The 15,905-nt window shown below is 43.4% G+C and overlaps 2 pseudogenes; both read right to left on the bottom strand.

The window, feature by feature from the left end:
* Positions 1–6,718: 6,718 nt before the first annotated feature.
* Positions 6,719–6,898, bottom strand: LOC122492547 (annotated as a pseudogene).
* A 3,502-nt stretch (positions 6,899–10,400) lies between these two features.
* LOC122492493 lies at positions 10,401–10,485 on the bottom strand (annotated as a pseudogene).
* Positions 10,486–15,905: the final 5,420 nt, after the last annotated feature.

Raw genomic sequence — 15,905 nt, 5'->3', positions numbered from 1 at the left:
GTACAGAGGGCAGAGTCCAGGAAAGTACCCAGGGTGGATCTTCCATTGTCCTCTCCCTGTGGGGTCGCGGGCAGCATACTTTCCCGGCATCGATGCGTGAAGACACATGTGGGGCACTGCCCCCCGGGGAAGCCCGTCCACCCTCTGAGACGTGTTCTGTTGGGGCTCCACCCTGTAATCGTGCTGCTGTCCCATATATCTGATGTGAGTCCCAAGCCCCTCTTTTTTAAAAAAAATTTTTTTTCATTTAGTTTTGAGAGAGAGACACACACAGAGTGCGAGCAGAGGGGCAGAGGGAGAGAGGATCCCAAGCAGGCTCTGAGCTGTCAGTATAGAGCCTAACATGGGGCTCAAACTCATGGAACTGTGAGATCATGATCTGAGCCAAGGTCGGAGGTTTAACCAACTGAGCCACCCAGTCCCAAGCCCCTCTTTAAAAAAAAAAAAAAAAAAAAATTTTTTTTTTTTTAATGATTTACTTATGTTTGAGAGAGAGAGAGGGGAAGGAGAGAGAGAGATGGAGTGTGAGCAGGAGAGGGGCAGAGAGAGAAAGAGACACAGAATCTGAAGCAGGTTCCAGGCTCTGAGCTGTCAGCACAGAGTCCAACACGGGGCTTGAACTCACAAACTGTGAGATCATGACCTGAGCCAAAGTTGGATGCTCAACTGACTGAGCCACCCAGGCATCCCCCAAGCTCCTCTTGAAGTTGAACTAATACCTCACGACCCAAACACCTCATCCTAAATGACCTTGAATGACATGGACTTCCAGCATGGCGGCCCCCAATCTACACAGTCCAGTGGAGTTTAACAACCTATTGGAAGGAGAGGACAAGGGCCAGACTGCTTTCCAGGCAAGGTTAATGTCTTTCCTACACAGATGCACTCTTCTGCACAATAGAACCCCAATTTTTTAAAATGCTTATTTATTTATTTATTTTGAGAGGGGAGCAGAGAGAGAGAGAGAGAGGGAGAGAGAGAATCCCAAGCAGGCTCCACACTCAGCATGGAGCCCGAAGCAGAACTGGATCTCATGACAGTGAGATCATGACCTGAGCCAAAATCAAGAGTCAGATGCTTAACCAACTGAGCCAGCCAGGCACCCCTAGAACCCCAATTTAAAAAAAATTTTTTTTTTCAGCGTTTATTTATTTTTGGGACAGAGAGAGACAGAGCATGAACGGGGGAGGGGCAGAGAGAGAGGGAGACACAGAATCAGAAACAGGCTCCAGTCTCTGAGCCATCAGCCCAGAGCCCGACGCGGGGCTCGAACTCACGGACCGCGAGATCGTGACCTGGCTGAAGTCGGACGCTTAACTGACTATGCCACCCAGGTGCCCCTAGAACCCCAATTTTTAACTGAGCACAAAGTACCCAGAATCAAGAAACCCAGGGGTGCCTGGCTGGCTCAGTTTTTAGGGCATGCAACTCTTGATCTTAGGGTGGTGAGTTGGAGCCCCATGGTGGGTGGTAGATTGTACTTAAATTTTTTTTTTTTAATCTTTAAAAAGAGCTCAACCTCCACCAGATTCCCAACTTCCCCAGTTGTGACCATGTAACTAAATTCTAGGCAATGGGATATAAGTGGAGTTAGTATTTGCCACTTCTGGGAAGTATCCTTGAATAGAGGCATTTATTTTGCTGCCTAGATGGGGCTTGAAGGGCTGTCTTGGCCCATGAGGTGAAGCTCTATGTTGAGGATGTGAGCAACCGGAGGAAGGAACCTGGATTCCTGTTGATGGAGGCGCTCTTCGCCCAACTAGAGAAAACATCGGAATCATGTTTAAGCCACTGTTACATTGGGCTTTCTGTCGTTTGCAGCAGGACCTAATTTCAGCATTTGCTTGAAACTCACTCTTCTTTTTTTCTTTGACACTTCCTTTTGCATTGCTTACATCCAGATTGCAAAACTCTATGCCTACTTGTTACTAGATTCACCGTTAATCCAAGTCCCCCCATGCCGTCAGATCCTCCCTGGCCATTGCCTCTCTGTCCTCGCTCCTGCCTCGCTGTGACCCCGGCCTTTCTTCCCGAGCCCGTATCACACACAGGCACTTCGTTTTCCATTTTCAGCTGAGGATAGGAAGGGACTGTTTTCTGATTATCTGATCATCACGTTTTCCATGACTAACGAATTGGAGATTGGACTTAACTCCTAAACTTCGAGGTCGATTTTCTTGATACGCCTTTTTAAAATTGAAGAACAGATATTTGTTTGGTGAGAATGAAGACTTACGGATTTAAAACCCGATATCTGAATTTTATCAACATGTACCAGGGTGCCCTATGCCCAGTTGCATCGCGTCACGTACACGGAGGCAGGGTGAGCACTGAATCTTTCATTTCTATGTTTTTGATGTTCTGTTATCCTTTGCTCTTCTTAAAGCTTCATCACAGCTTTTGCAGATGGCTGAGAAATTAATCGTTAAAACGTAAAAGATGAACGAAGACTACTTTTTTACGTTACGAAGACAGGGATTTTATCCTTCCTTTATTTAAGAGCGGCGGGACATTGGGACATGGCATCAGGTGACTCCCACCACCAGCCTCACGGTTTATCAGTCTCGTATCGGAGGTTGGAGGAGGGTGGGAGGAATCACACTCAAACCCCAAAGTCTCACTTCTCATTTGTTTATGTTAATGACTCGATTTTCTCATTTTCATGGTAGAAGGGGTATGTGTGTGTGTCTATGTGTATGTATATGTTAAAGAAACACAAACGTTCATTTTCTCATTGCTACTCAGGCAAAGGTCAATGTTTAAAACCTCAATATGCATCAACGACATGTTTCTTAACTTTGCTCCATTACAAACCCAAGGAAAGAAAAAAATGTATAACGCCGGAAGATTAGAAAAGTCATAAAGCCTTAGGAGGGTTACCGAACAGTAATTATTAGGCAAGAGCTTGCCAGGGATTTGTTTTCCCAGTGAAAAAGGCCTTGTGGAATTTTCTTGCTGACAGGAACCTAAAAACTTATAGCCACACGTGTCCTCCTTTTCTAGACGAGAAACAACCAAGACCCTGGGGAAACCCACATAGATGCCAAGATCACCCTGGTAATTAACAGCAAAGCCGGGGCAGGGAGGGGGGTGCCTGGGTGGCTAGGTCAATTAAGCATCCGGCTTCAGCTCAGGTCATGATCTCGAGGTTCATGAGTTCAAGCCCGCGTCGGGCTCTGTGCTGACAGCTTGGAGCCTGGAGCCTGCTTGGGATTCTGGGTCTCCCTCTCTCTCTGCCCCTCCCCTGCTCGCACTGTCTCTCTGTCTCTCTCTCAAAAATAAGTAAACATTAAAAAACAAACAAACAAACAAACAAACAAAAAACCAGCAAAGCCGGAATCAGCACCCAGGTTGTTTTGGCTCCTGGGACACAAAAGACAAATGATCTCCTAAGCTGCAGACCTGTTTAAATGCACCTTCCCAAAACAGTTGGATCCACTTAACTCCTGCTCTTCTGATTGTATTCTGGTGAAGCAAAAGACTTCTGTCTCCAGAATAATTCAGAAACCATTTTTCTGTCACACCAAACCAAACCAAAGGAAAGAACATGTAGGTTTCTAAAGTCCATCGACAAACACAGATCACCTGAGGAATAACGCCAAAGTCCCATTTCCTCCTCAGATGGTACGTGCTTGAAGCTGAGAATTACTCCCGTTTGTACCTCCCACCGCACCTAGCAAAATTCTTTTTTAAAAATTTGCTAAAAAATTTTTTTTTTAATTTGCAAAAATGTCTTTTTAATGAATGAAGTCTATAAATCCTGGCTTTCTAGCCTGGCATCGTGCCCTTTTCAAAAGAAGCACTTCATAAGCATGTGTCTAATTTCCTGTGCTGTCAGAAATATTGTTTAATCATACTGTTAAAAATAAAGACCTCTAGGGCCCACTGAACTACATTCTCCAAACTAGTAGATACTCTTTCCTCTTTGGGCCACTCAGCTGTGCAGCCGGAAATGGATCGTGGGGGGAGAGCGACAGCCCTTCTGCAAACACCCTGGAATGTGGGCTATGTCGGAAAGTGTTTGGAGAATGCCTCCGAAGCTGAGAAAGTATTTCCAAAGCAATATATGCGCAAAGATATTCGAACCAGAGACCATGCACTCCAAAATAGATGCATGGAGCACATTCACAGAATATCACAGTTTTAGCTCATTTAGGACCTGTAGCCCATTCCTGGGAATCCAAGAATTAAGGTAACTATAAAACATGTGTGCCACAGACTGGTATGCTTGCGATAGATCACGTAGTTGGCTTTCTTCTTTTTTTTAATTAAAAAAAATTTTTTTTTTTAAGTGGCTCCAATATGGAGCCCAAGGTGGGGCTTGAATTCACAACGCTGAGATCAAGACCTGAGCTGTGATCAAGAGTGGGATGCTTGGGGGCGCCTGGGTGGCTCAGTCGGTTAAGCGTCCGACTTCGGCTCAGGTCACCATCTCGCGGTCCGTGAGTTCGAGCCCCACATCGGGCTCTGTGCTGACAGCTCAGAGCCCGGAGCCTGTTTCAGATTCTGTGCCTCCCTCTCTCTCTGACCCTCCCCCGTTCATGCTCTGTCTCTCCCTGTCTCAAAAATAAATAAACGTTAAAAAAAAAAAAAAAAAGAGTGGAATGCTTAACAGACTGAGCCACCCAGGTGCCCCTAGATTGTGTAGTCTTACATGGATCTTCTTATGTAGTAAAATACATATAAAAGGGTGATTAAGCTCACAGGCGTATTATAAATCTTCCCTGATCAATGATATTAGCATGTTTCAGAAACACCTTGCCTTCAACAGTTACATCTTGGAAAAGACACGGCCTGCTTTTCTACTGAAAAATAGGTTGCAGTCTGAGCATACAAGCTGAATGTTGAAGCAACACTCAGAAAACGATCCTCTCATCTTCTCTGCCACCTGGTACAGTTGAAATGACGGGCAGGCCTCCTCTCCACTCGTGGCAGAGACGGCAAGAAATCGTCCAGGTTTGGAGTTTCTAGGCATAGAGAAGTTCCAATCGTACCGATGTGAAGACATTTTAAATGGAGGCCTTAAAATGATCCTTTACACGGACTACTACCGGGCAATGAAAAAGTATGAACTCTCGGTCTACACAACAGCCTGAGCTAGACCTCAGAAGCATTTTGCTGAGTGAAAGTAGTCAGACACAAAGACTACAATTCTATTTAAAATTCTATTATAGATTCTATTTATAATTCTATTTCTAGAAAATTTCTAGAAAAGGCAAAACTGTGGAGGAAGTAGATCAGTGGTTACCCCGGGGCTGCGGGGGGGAGCAGGGGGTGACTGCCAACAGGCAAAGGAAGACTTTCGGGTGGATGGAAGTGTTGGAAAACTGGATCCAAAAAGAAATAAAACTTAAAAAAAAAAAAAAAAAAAAAAAACAGGAGCTCCTGGGTGGCTCAGTTGGCTAAGCATCCGCCTTCGGCTTGCATCGTGATCTCACGGTTCCTGGGTTCGAGCCCCACATCAGGCTCCTCGCTGACAATGAGGAGCCTGCTTAGGATTCTTTCTCTTTCCCTCTCTCTACCCCTCCCCTGCTCGCTTGCTCACTTTCTCACTCTCAAAATAAATAAATAAACTTAAAAAAAAAAAAAACTCAAAAAAAAAAAAACTGGATTCACTCATAATGTGTGTGTAAAGGTAGAGATTCACTAAACACATCTACTGTATCCTTGCAATGGGTGAGTTTATGGTATATAAATTTTTTTTTAAGCAACCTCTTTGCCCAACATGGGACTTGAACTCACAGTCCCAAGACCAAGATCCCATGCTTGGGGCATCTGGGTTGGGGCTCAGTTGGTTAAGCAGCCGACTGCGACTCACGTCATGATCTCCCAGTTCGTGGGTTTGAGTCCTGCGTCGGGCTCTGTACTGACAACTCAGAGCCTGGATCCTGCTTGGGATTCTGCGTCTCCCTCTTTCTCTGCCCCTCCCCCGCTGGTGCTCTGTCTCTCAAAAATGAATAAATGTTAAAAAAAAAAAAATATAGTCATATGCTGTACCAACTGAGCCAGCCAGATGCCCTAAAGCCACCCCAAGTTTGTTCGTTTTTTTTAGTTTTATGTCGTTTTCTTTTTTTCTTTTTTTTTAATCTTATTTTTAAAATTTACATCCAAATTAGCATATAGTGAGGGCAACAATGATTTCAGGAGGAGATTCGTTAGTGCCCCTTACCCATTTAGCCCATCCCTCCTCCCACAACCCCTCCAGTAATCCTCAGTTTGTTCTCGCTGTTTATGAGTCTCTTCTGTTTTGTCCCCCTCACTGTTTTTATATTATTTTTGTTTCCCTTCCCTTATGTTCATCTGTTTTGTCTCTTAAAGTCCTCATATGAGTGAAGTCATATGATATTTGTCTTTCTCTGACTGACTAGTTTCACTTAGCATAATACCCTCCAGTTCCATCCATGTAGTTGCAAATGGCAAGATTTCATTCTTTTTGATTACCGAGTAATACTCCATTGTATATATATACCACATCTTCTTTATCCATTCGTCCATCGATGGACATTTGGGCTCTTTCCATACTTTGGTTATTGTCGATAGTGCTGCTATAAACATGGGGGTGCATGTGTCCCTTCGAAACAGCACACTTGTATCCCTTGGATAAATGCCTAGTAGTGCAGTTGCTGGGTCGTAGGATAGTTCTATTTTTAGTTTTTTGAGGAACCTCCATACTGTTTTCCAGAGTGGCTGCACCAGCTTGCATTCCCAGCTATCCCAAGTTTGAAGCTCCGGACAGGGGGGCACTGTACCTGGAGGAGTGGGCAGAGCAATCTCCTATTCTATCTACCTGTTCCTAAAATCCATTTAATGCATTGTCCTTGGATAGAGGACGTATCAGATATGAAACTGATAAGAACAGATCCTCCACTTGATCTTAGCCAAAAGGCTGAAAATAAAGCTAAAGCTGTTTTTTTTAAAAAGAAACGAAAAGAAATGGTTCTTTCAGGACCAGCCCAAGACTACTTTATACAACTAGCTTGCCTTGCCTATAATTTCATGGTAGCCATCATACATTCGCATGGGGGAGACTCTCTCCCGAGGAGGGCACTTTGACGTGTAAATCTAGATGATGTTATATCAAATCGGGCTTGGTGACATTTCAAAAATTAGAATTGACAATTTCTATATAAACATGCTTGTTATTATATTAGCCAACCAATGCCATGTTCAAGAGTGTTAATACATTAAATTGAGAGAGGCAAAGAAACCACTTCCCTCATCTGGGGAGATGTGACATGACTCGGAGAATGGGAGAGTTTGGGGGAGCTTTTCTTGAACCAGGCAGCTGTTTAGGGCAGCTCCTGGGGCAGGAGGAGAGGTATTTAGGGTGTAGACTTGAATGCCTCCACTGACAACTGCAGTATGCTGGCTCCACACATCTCCATCACCACAGAAATGTAGGGAAATTATATTAGGAAAATTCATCTTGCTTAAAGGCATGGGAATGAATGGAAAATTCTGGGGCCAACTTGACTAATGTTTCTGTCCAGAGCAAGTGGTGCTCAAACTTGGGTGTGCATTAAAACCTCCTGACTTGTTACGAAGGCAGATTCCCAGGCCAGGCCCATTCAAGACCAAATTGAATGTCTGGGAACAATGGCCAGAGTCTGAATCTTGCAGGAGCCTCCGAGGTGATTTCTGCTGCTGATCCTCAAAACACAGATGAAGGAACACTGAATAAAGAAGAGAGAAAGGAGGGAGAGGGAAGGAAAGCAAGTAAGAAAGAAATAGAAAAAAGGAAAGAAAGGAGGGAGGGAGGGAGAGAGGGAGGGAGGGAGGAAGGAAGGAAAGAGAAAGCAAGAAAGCAAGCAAACAAGAAAGAGTAAGGAATAAGTAGGACCCAATGAAAGTGATGAAGATACCTCGCCAGGCCTTGCGTTAAGCACCTCAGCTGAGTTTAGTCTTTGGTTCTTTCCAAATCTCTTTGTCCATATCACATCTCATAGTGTGCCTTCCTCTTTACCTGCCTCTTAGCCTTGCTCTCAGGTAGAGGAGTCCCCCTGTGACGGTCGGAGGGCCTAGTTTGAAAGGGTTTTCTCTTGCAACTTCCCAGCCCCCACCCACCATGGGACATGACCGAGCTAGAGGTAGACGAAACCTTCGCTCACTGGCTTGTAGGGTGGTTCTCACTCTGGGATCACTGTTGAGGGGGAGAGAAGCACAGTGTTGGTTGAACTTGACAACCCAGCCCAGGACGGAACCTCTTCGCTCGTGAGGACACCTGTCCACTTTTGCATAAGGAAGGAGGAATGCCTTCCTGTCTGTGAGACCCTGCACACGGTGATCCACCGTTGATTCCTTAGCTCCAGAGACGCTTCTGCTCCCGGTTTTCCTCAGCAACAACCCAGTCCGTGAGCAATGGCCCTTGGTTTTCTCTGGGAGATTCGCCTCCCCACCAGACCATGGGGAAACTTTGGCAGCCATGTTTGTGACATGTGACACTCCCCCCGTCAGTCACTGCCGACCGGACCCAGGGTGGACACTTAACCCACATTGGCCCAATCGGAGCCGGTTTTCCTGGAAACTTGCAATTATTACTAGGATATTCCCATCCCAGTTTTGTTTGGTTTCTCATACAGAGAAAGAGAGAAAATTCGGGGGCTTTCACACAGCTGTTTTTCCAGTCAAGAGGAATGAAATATAGGTGAGAGAGAGAGAGAGAGAGGAGAGTTGTCTGATGCAGAGGGTCCCTCTGGCGTGCCTCCACCCCAGTTCTCGGTTCAGATCCCTTCTGAGCCCCTGCTGATTTCCTGTACTTCCCTTCCATCAGACTCTCCAGTATCATCGAAATAAAGAGTTTCGCTGGGGCGCCTGAGTGGCTCACTAGGTTGAGCGTCCGACTTCGGCTCAGGTCATGATCTCAAGATTCGTGAGTTCAGTCCCCACATTGGGTTCACTACTGTCAGCACAGAGCCTACTTCAGATCCACTATCCCCCCTCTCTGCCCCTCCCCTTATAGTGCACTCTCTCTCAAAAATGAATAAAACATTTAGAAAGAAAGAAAAGAGCCTCTTATGGTTGTTTATTCCAGCTCTGACCTGCAGTCAGAGTCCTCACTAATCCAGGTAAGATCACATTTCCCTTTGCCTATCTCTGTCCTGCTTTAACTCTCGAATCCCTTCCTTCCAGAGACAGGAAGGCAGACCACAATGTCTTCCTTACGGTACAAAATGAGAGCTTTCAAAAACCCAGTTTGGTTTGAATTACTATCTATAATGTGATACGTCGCCTGTATTTGAAATTATACAATCATTATTAATTTTTAGGTGCAAAATGGAACTATAGATTTATTTTATTAAAAAAAAATTCTTGGGGCGCCTGACTGGCTCAGTTGGTGGTGCACGTAATTCTTGATCTCAGGGCTGTGGGTTTGAGTCTCACATTGGGTGTAGAGATCATTTAAAAATAAAGTCTTAAAAAAGAAAAGAAAAGAAAAAGGAAATAAGAATCTCTGTCAGGGCGCCTGGCTGGCTCATCAGAAGAACACACACTCTTGATCTCAGGGTGGTGAATCAGGGCCTCTACACTGGGCGTAGAGATTACTTACTTACTTACTTACTTAATTGATTAAATAAAAAAGAATCTGAATCCTTGTCATTTAGAGTTACATATTGAAATATTTACGCCTGAAATGATACGATGTCAGGATTTGCTTCTGAACAATACTGGAAGGCAGGAAGTGGGTGAGGGCATAGATGAAACAAGGTTGACCTTGAGCTGATAACTGTTGAATCTAGGTGACTTGGGTTCATTGTGCTAGTCTGTCTACTTTTGCATATATTTCAATTTTTCCATAATAAGAAACTCTAAAAATAAGGATGGAAATTTTTTCAGGGGAATACCTCTGAAAGAACACGAAACTATCGACACTCAAAAGTAAGAAAAAACTTCTTAAATTAGCGATCTTAAAAGTAAGCCTCCAAAGGCAGTCACCTCTCACGGGAATGGGTCTTGTGCAGCATGTAACTAGTGTGTGAATAAAAACATGCCGGCTGCGGATGACCCCCCTTCCTTTGAATGAAAATAACATCTCAGAGCTTGTGTTCAACTCCTCTCTGATGCAATCCAAAATAAAATATGCTAAGATCTATAGCTGTCTTTCAAATTTAAACAAACCACATTTAACTATATACTTAGTAGTGTTTTTTGTTTTGTTTTTAAATGTTTGTTTCTTTATTTTGAGAGAGAGAGAGAGAGAGAGAGAGAGTGTGTGTGTGTGTGTGTGTGTGACTATGGGGGAGGAAGGAGAGAGAGAGAGAATCCCAAGCAGCCTCTGTGCTGTCATCACAGAGCCCGACACAGGGCTCGAACTCACAAGCCGTGAGATCATGACCTGAGCCAAAATCAAGAGTCAGAGGATCACCTGATGGAGCCCCCCAGGCGCCCCTGTACTACGTAGCTTTTTGTGTGTCCCCCTGTGCAGAGGCCATGCTAATCTTGCCTGTATTGTTCCAATTTTAGTATTTGTGCTGCCACAGCGAGCACAATATACTTAGTAGCTTTTATTTTATTAAAAATTATTTGGTGAATTTAAGGGTGAGAAACATTGCTCTAAGTAGAACGTTTTCCAAATAGGTTGAAAGCATGCGTGTCAGAAAATAAAGCATCTTGAGAGTTCTCCAACGTCTCCAAAAAGCTCACTGTATCTGTGCGTACCTTCTTATTTAGAGGAGCGAGTAGGAGGGAGGAGGAGGGAGGGTGCCTGTTGAGTATTCCAGGGTGTCTGATGATTCTTTATATATTCATTATGGTTAAGAGTGGGTTTTGTGGGGGGGTTGGATCCGAGGAGGAATATTTAGTTTTCCTTTTGAGTGTGGCTGTCCATTTCACCTCCAGGCCTACCCGTTTTCAAGGTGGCCAAAGTATTGTCTGTCGGAGGACCCAAGGAGACCATCCGCTCCTTGCCTGACCCATTGCTGTCTCGATTTCACGGTTACTCTCACACCGTGGACACATTTGAGGGCCCACCTCGAGACCAGGAGTCTTCAGTTTCCTTTTTTGGTGTCTGAACGTCCATTCCTTTCACAGCACAACTTCTCAGATTGAGGGAGGGGTTTCCTTTGATTGGACTTTGCAACACTGCCCTCCTGACTGGTCTTTCCACGGTAGGCTTTTGCTCTCGTATGACACATGTGTACTCAAAACAACGTATTCTACCGTCTAAGTTCGGGCTCCTCTGCTTCCAAAGACTAAAGACCCGCTCTCTATCTCATGGAAACAGGAGGTCATAGTAAGGACATTTTTTTCATCAAAATGCGTCAAGACTAAAAAAAAAAAGGAACAAAAACTATTTCTCCCTTCAAGAACCTAATGACCCCCTTAGTTACATCTCAGGTGTTCGTGAATTAAATGGCACTAAAACGTTAGAATTACAAGGACAGCATTTAAAAATCTTTTTGTCATGAAATATTTACGCCATGAGAAAATAAAGCAAATATTATAGCCGAGTCAATAAACCAATTAATAGTTGACATCACTTTTCCATGGAGCCGTATTCCTTTATAGACAAGGTTGTATTAATAAGAAGTAAAACCTAGATCAGGCCCTCCATCACTTCTCATCCCCAACCCAAGGTAAATGTCAGTTAAGTTGCAGATTTCAGACCTTAAAAGAATGTTTTAAGGAAATTCAAATATTCAAAATATTTAAGTATGTTAAATATTTAACTGTATTTAAATTTTCATCTAGCTATTCAACAAAGGAGTTTAAATATTGTAAAGAAAAACAGAAAGGCTTGGGGTGCCTGGGTGGCTCAGTCGGTGAAGTGTCAGACTCTTGGTTTTGGCTCAGGTCATGACCTCACAGTTTCATGGGTTCGAGCCCCCTCTCGGGCTCCACACTGAGAGCATGGAGACTGCTTGGGATTCTTCTCTCTCTCCCTCTCTCTCTATCCCTTCCCCACTCGTGCTGTTTCTCTCTCAAAATAAATAAATAAACTTTTAAAAAAAGGAAAGAAAAATAGAAAGGCTTTTCAAACCATAATTTCTTCTATGGGTTGTATTTCTATAGATGTAACTGGCTGTGAAACAAAGTCTAATACAGTTATACATAATATAATTGTTTGAGACTAACACGGTAAAAGGTAAAATTGCTCAAGGTCAGACGTAAGAAACATTTTGTGGCACCTATTTTAGCATGTTCAGACAATAACTTCAGATATTAAATCAATGGCTTTGAATATTTTGGCCTAGGACCCTCAGAAAGAAAGACTTTTTAAATTTTTTTAAACTTTATTTATTTTGAGAGAGAGAGAGCAAGCAGGGGAGAGGCAGAGAGAAGTAGAGAAAAAGAATCCCAAGCAGGCTCTGTGCTATCAGTGCAGAGCCAGATGTGGGGCTCGAACTCACAAACCGTGAGATCATGACTTGAGCAAAATCCAGACCAGATGCTGAACCGACCCAGCCGCCCAGGTGCCCCTTGACTTTCTTAATAACTTTCTTGGGAGCACAAAAGTTTTGAATTTTGATGAAGTCCAATCTCTCTGTTTTTTCTTTTGTTGTTTGTGCTTGTGGTGTCATATCTAAGAATTCATTGCCAAATCCAAGGTCATGAAGATTTTCTTACTCCTATGTTTTCTTCTAGATGTTTCATACTTTAGCTTCTACATTCAGGTCTTTGATCCATTTTGAGCTAATTTTGGTATCTGGTGTAAGGCAGGGCTCTAACTTCGTTCTTTTCTATGTGGCTGTCTAGAGTCCCAGCACCATTTGTTGAAAAAACCACTCTTTCCTCAGCCAATTGTCTTGGCCCTCTTATGCCAACTGACCACACATGTATGGGTCTATTTCTTTTTTTTTTGTTTTGTTTTTTATTTTGTTTTGTTTTAACTGTATAATTTTTTTTTTTTTTTGCTTTAGTATTGTAAAGCCTTAACATTAGAAACATACCAAACCAAAAACAAGCAAAAATATTCCCGAGCAGAGTAGTTTGGGACACACGTTTATAAACATGTATAATTGTATGGGTTTCTTTCTTTTTTTTTTTTAATTTTTTTTTTTAATGTTTATTTACTTTTTGAGACAGAGAGAGACAGAGCATGAACGGGGGAGGGTCAGAGAGAGAGAGGGAGACACAGAATCTGAAACAGGCTCCAGGCTCTGAGCTGTCAGCACAGAGCCCGACGCGGGGTTTGAACTCATGAACCGTGAGATCATGACCTGAGGTGAAATCAGACGCTTAACTGACTGAGCCACCCAGGCACCCCTGTATGGGTTTATTTCTAAGCCTACTATAGACTGCTCCATCTAGCAATAGCAGAATACACATTTTTCTCAAGCTCACATGGAACATTCACTAAGGTAGACCATGTTCTGGGCCATAAAACAGACCTCAACCAATTTAAAAGAATAGAAATCATACAAAGCGTCCTCTCAGGCCACAGTGGAATTAAACTAGAAATCAACGAAAGAAAGATAACTGGAAAATCCTAAACTATCTGGGCATTACACAACACATTTCTTTTTTTTTTTGTTTGTTTATTTTTTAGAGAGAGAGAGAGAGAGAGAGAGAGGGAGGGAGGGGCAGAGGGAGAGAGGGAGACACAGCAAACAACACATTTCTAAACACATGGGTTAAAGAAGAAATTCTCAAGAGAAATTTTAGAATATTTTATTTCAACGTTTATTTATTTTTATTTTTTGGGGGGACAGAGAGAGACAGAGCATGAACGGGGGAGGGGCAGAGAGAGAGGGAGACACAGAATCGGAAACAGGCTCCAGGCTCTGAGCCATCAACCCAGAGCCTGACGTGGGGCTCGAACTCACGGACCGCGAGATCGTGACCTGGCTGAAGTCGGACGCTTAACCGACTGCGCCACCCAGGCGCCCCTAGAATATTTTAAACTGAATAAAAATGAAAATACAACTTATCATGGGGCTCCTGGGTCCTGGTCATGATCTCTCGGTTCATGGGTTTAAGCCCCGCATCAGGCTCTGTGCTAACAGCTCAGAGCCGGGAGCCTGCTTCAGATTCTGTCTCTGTCTCTCTCTGCCCCTTCCCCACTCACAAACTGGCTGTCTGTCTTTCTCTCTCTAATACAAACATTGAAAAAAAAAAAAATGAATACAACTGACCAAACTCTAGCCAAGCCAACCAAGAAAAAAAGACACAAGTTACTAGTGTTAGAAATGAAAGAGGGAGACTTAACACTTTCCGGTTCTACATGTAAGAAGTTTGGTAAGCCACCACTCCATCCTAATAAGTAAAAAGCCGAACAAACTAAAAAATTAACAACTCTTCTCGGATCCATAAGAGAGGGGATGACACAAGGCAAATTGTGGCAACAAGATTGGAGAGACAGGGATGCCTGGATGGCTCAGTCGGTTAAGTGGCCCACTTTGGGTTTCAGCTCAGATCATGACCTCACAGTTCATGGGATCAAGCCCTGCATCTGGCTGACAGTGTGGAGCCTGCTTGGGATCCTCTCTCTCCCTCTTTCTCTGGCCCTCCCCTGCGCTCTCTCTCAAAATAAATAAACATTTAAAAAAGAATAATAAGGTGCACCTGGCTGGCTCAGTTGGTTAAGTGTCTGACTTCAGCTCAGGTCATGATCTCATGGTCTTGGGATCAAGTCCCCTGTCGGGCTCTGTACTGACAGCACGGAGCCTGCTTGGGATTCTCTCTCTCCTCTCTCTGCCCCTCCCCTGCTCGTACATGGGCTTGTACTCTCTCTCTCTCTCTCTCTCTCTCAAAAATAAATAAACATTAAAAAAAATTTTTTAAAGACCTCATAGTCCAGCACTGTGTATTGTGTGATATCTGACAGCATTTAGTTTATATATATTTTAAAGTTTTCTAGCCATTTCTGAGTGGGAAGAGTGGGAAGGCTAGATTGGTACCGCTTACTACAACGTGGCAACATGAAGAAGTTTCACAAGTTTTGATACATGCTGTTTTTAAAATCATGATTTAGCCCCCATGACTTAGGGGCGCCTGGGTGGCTTGGTCGGTTAAGTGTATGCCTCTTGGTTTTGGCTCAGGTCGCGCGGGTCAGAACACATTCTCTATATAATTCTTACCCTTTGAAATTTGTTGAGATTTGCTTTATGGCTCAGCATATATCACTGTTGGTAAAGACATCATGAATACTTCAGAAGGTGGGTATTTTGTACTTAACAGCCATATATGCAGGGATCTACATAAGCTAACTGCATCAGTTTAATAGCATTGTTCAAATCTTCTGTATTGTTATTGATTTTTATTATGTCACACATTGTGTTTTCCAAAGATAGCTGCAAAAATACCTTCCATCCGACAAGACATTCTAAAATGTGACCAGTCTAGTCTTCCCATCAGATTAGGTCTTATCCTTCCCTTTGAATCCGGTCGATCTGGGGTGGCTTTGACCAATTGAGTATTTTTACCATGTGACTTCCAGCGGTGGGTCCTAAATGGCAACTCCATTTCTGTCTTATTTGCTGGCATACTTATTTTTTTTAAGTTTACTTATTTATTTTGAGAAAGAGAAAGAGAGAGGGACAGAGAGAGAGGGACAGAGAGAATCTCAAGCAGGCTCTGTGCTGTCAGCCCAGAGCCCAGTGCGGAGCTCAGTCCCACAGACCGTGAGATCATGACTTGAGCTGAAATCAAGAGTCAGACACTTAACCGATTGAGCCACCCAGGCGCCCCTCTGATTCTTTTTTTTTTTTTTTTTTTACTATCTCCATGGTTTTGCTTTTTCCAGAGTGTCATATATTTGGAAACATACCATAAATAGCCTTTTAAGATTGGCTTTTTTTTTTTTTCACTTACTAATATGCACTTGGGGCTCCTTCACGTCTTTTCATGCCTAATAGCTCATTGATGTTAGCACTGAATAATATGCCATTGTCGGAATGGACCACACTTTATCCGCTTGCCTGCTGAAGGACATCTTGGTTGCTTCCAAATTTTGGCAAATATGAATA

Source organism: Prionailurus bengalensis, chromosome C2 (assembly GCF_016509475.1).
Source record: "Prionailurus bengalensis isolate Pbe53 chromosome C2, Fcat_Pben_1.1_paternal_pri, whole genome shotgun sequence".
Classification (NCBI taxonomy): Eukaryota; Metazoa; Chordata; class Mammalia; order Carnivora; family Felidae; genus Prionailurus; species Prionailurus bengalensis.
The sequence above is the reverse complement of the archived record's forward strand: the minus strand, read 5'-3'. Positions and strand labels throughout refer to the sequence as shown.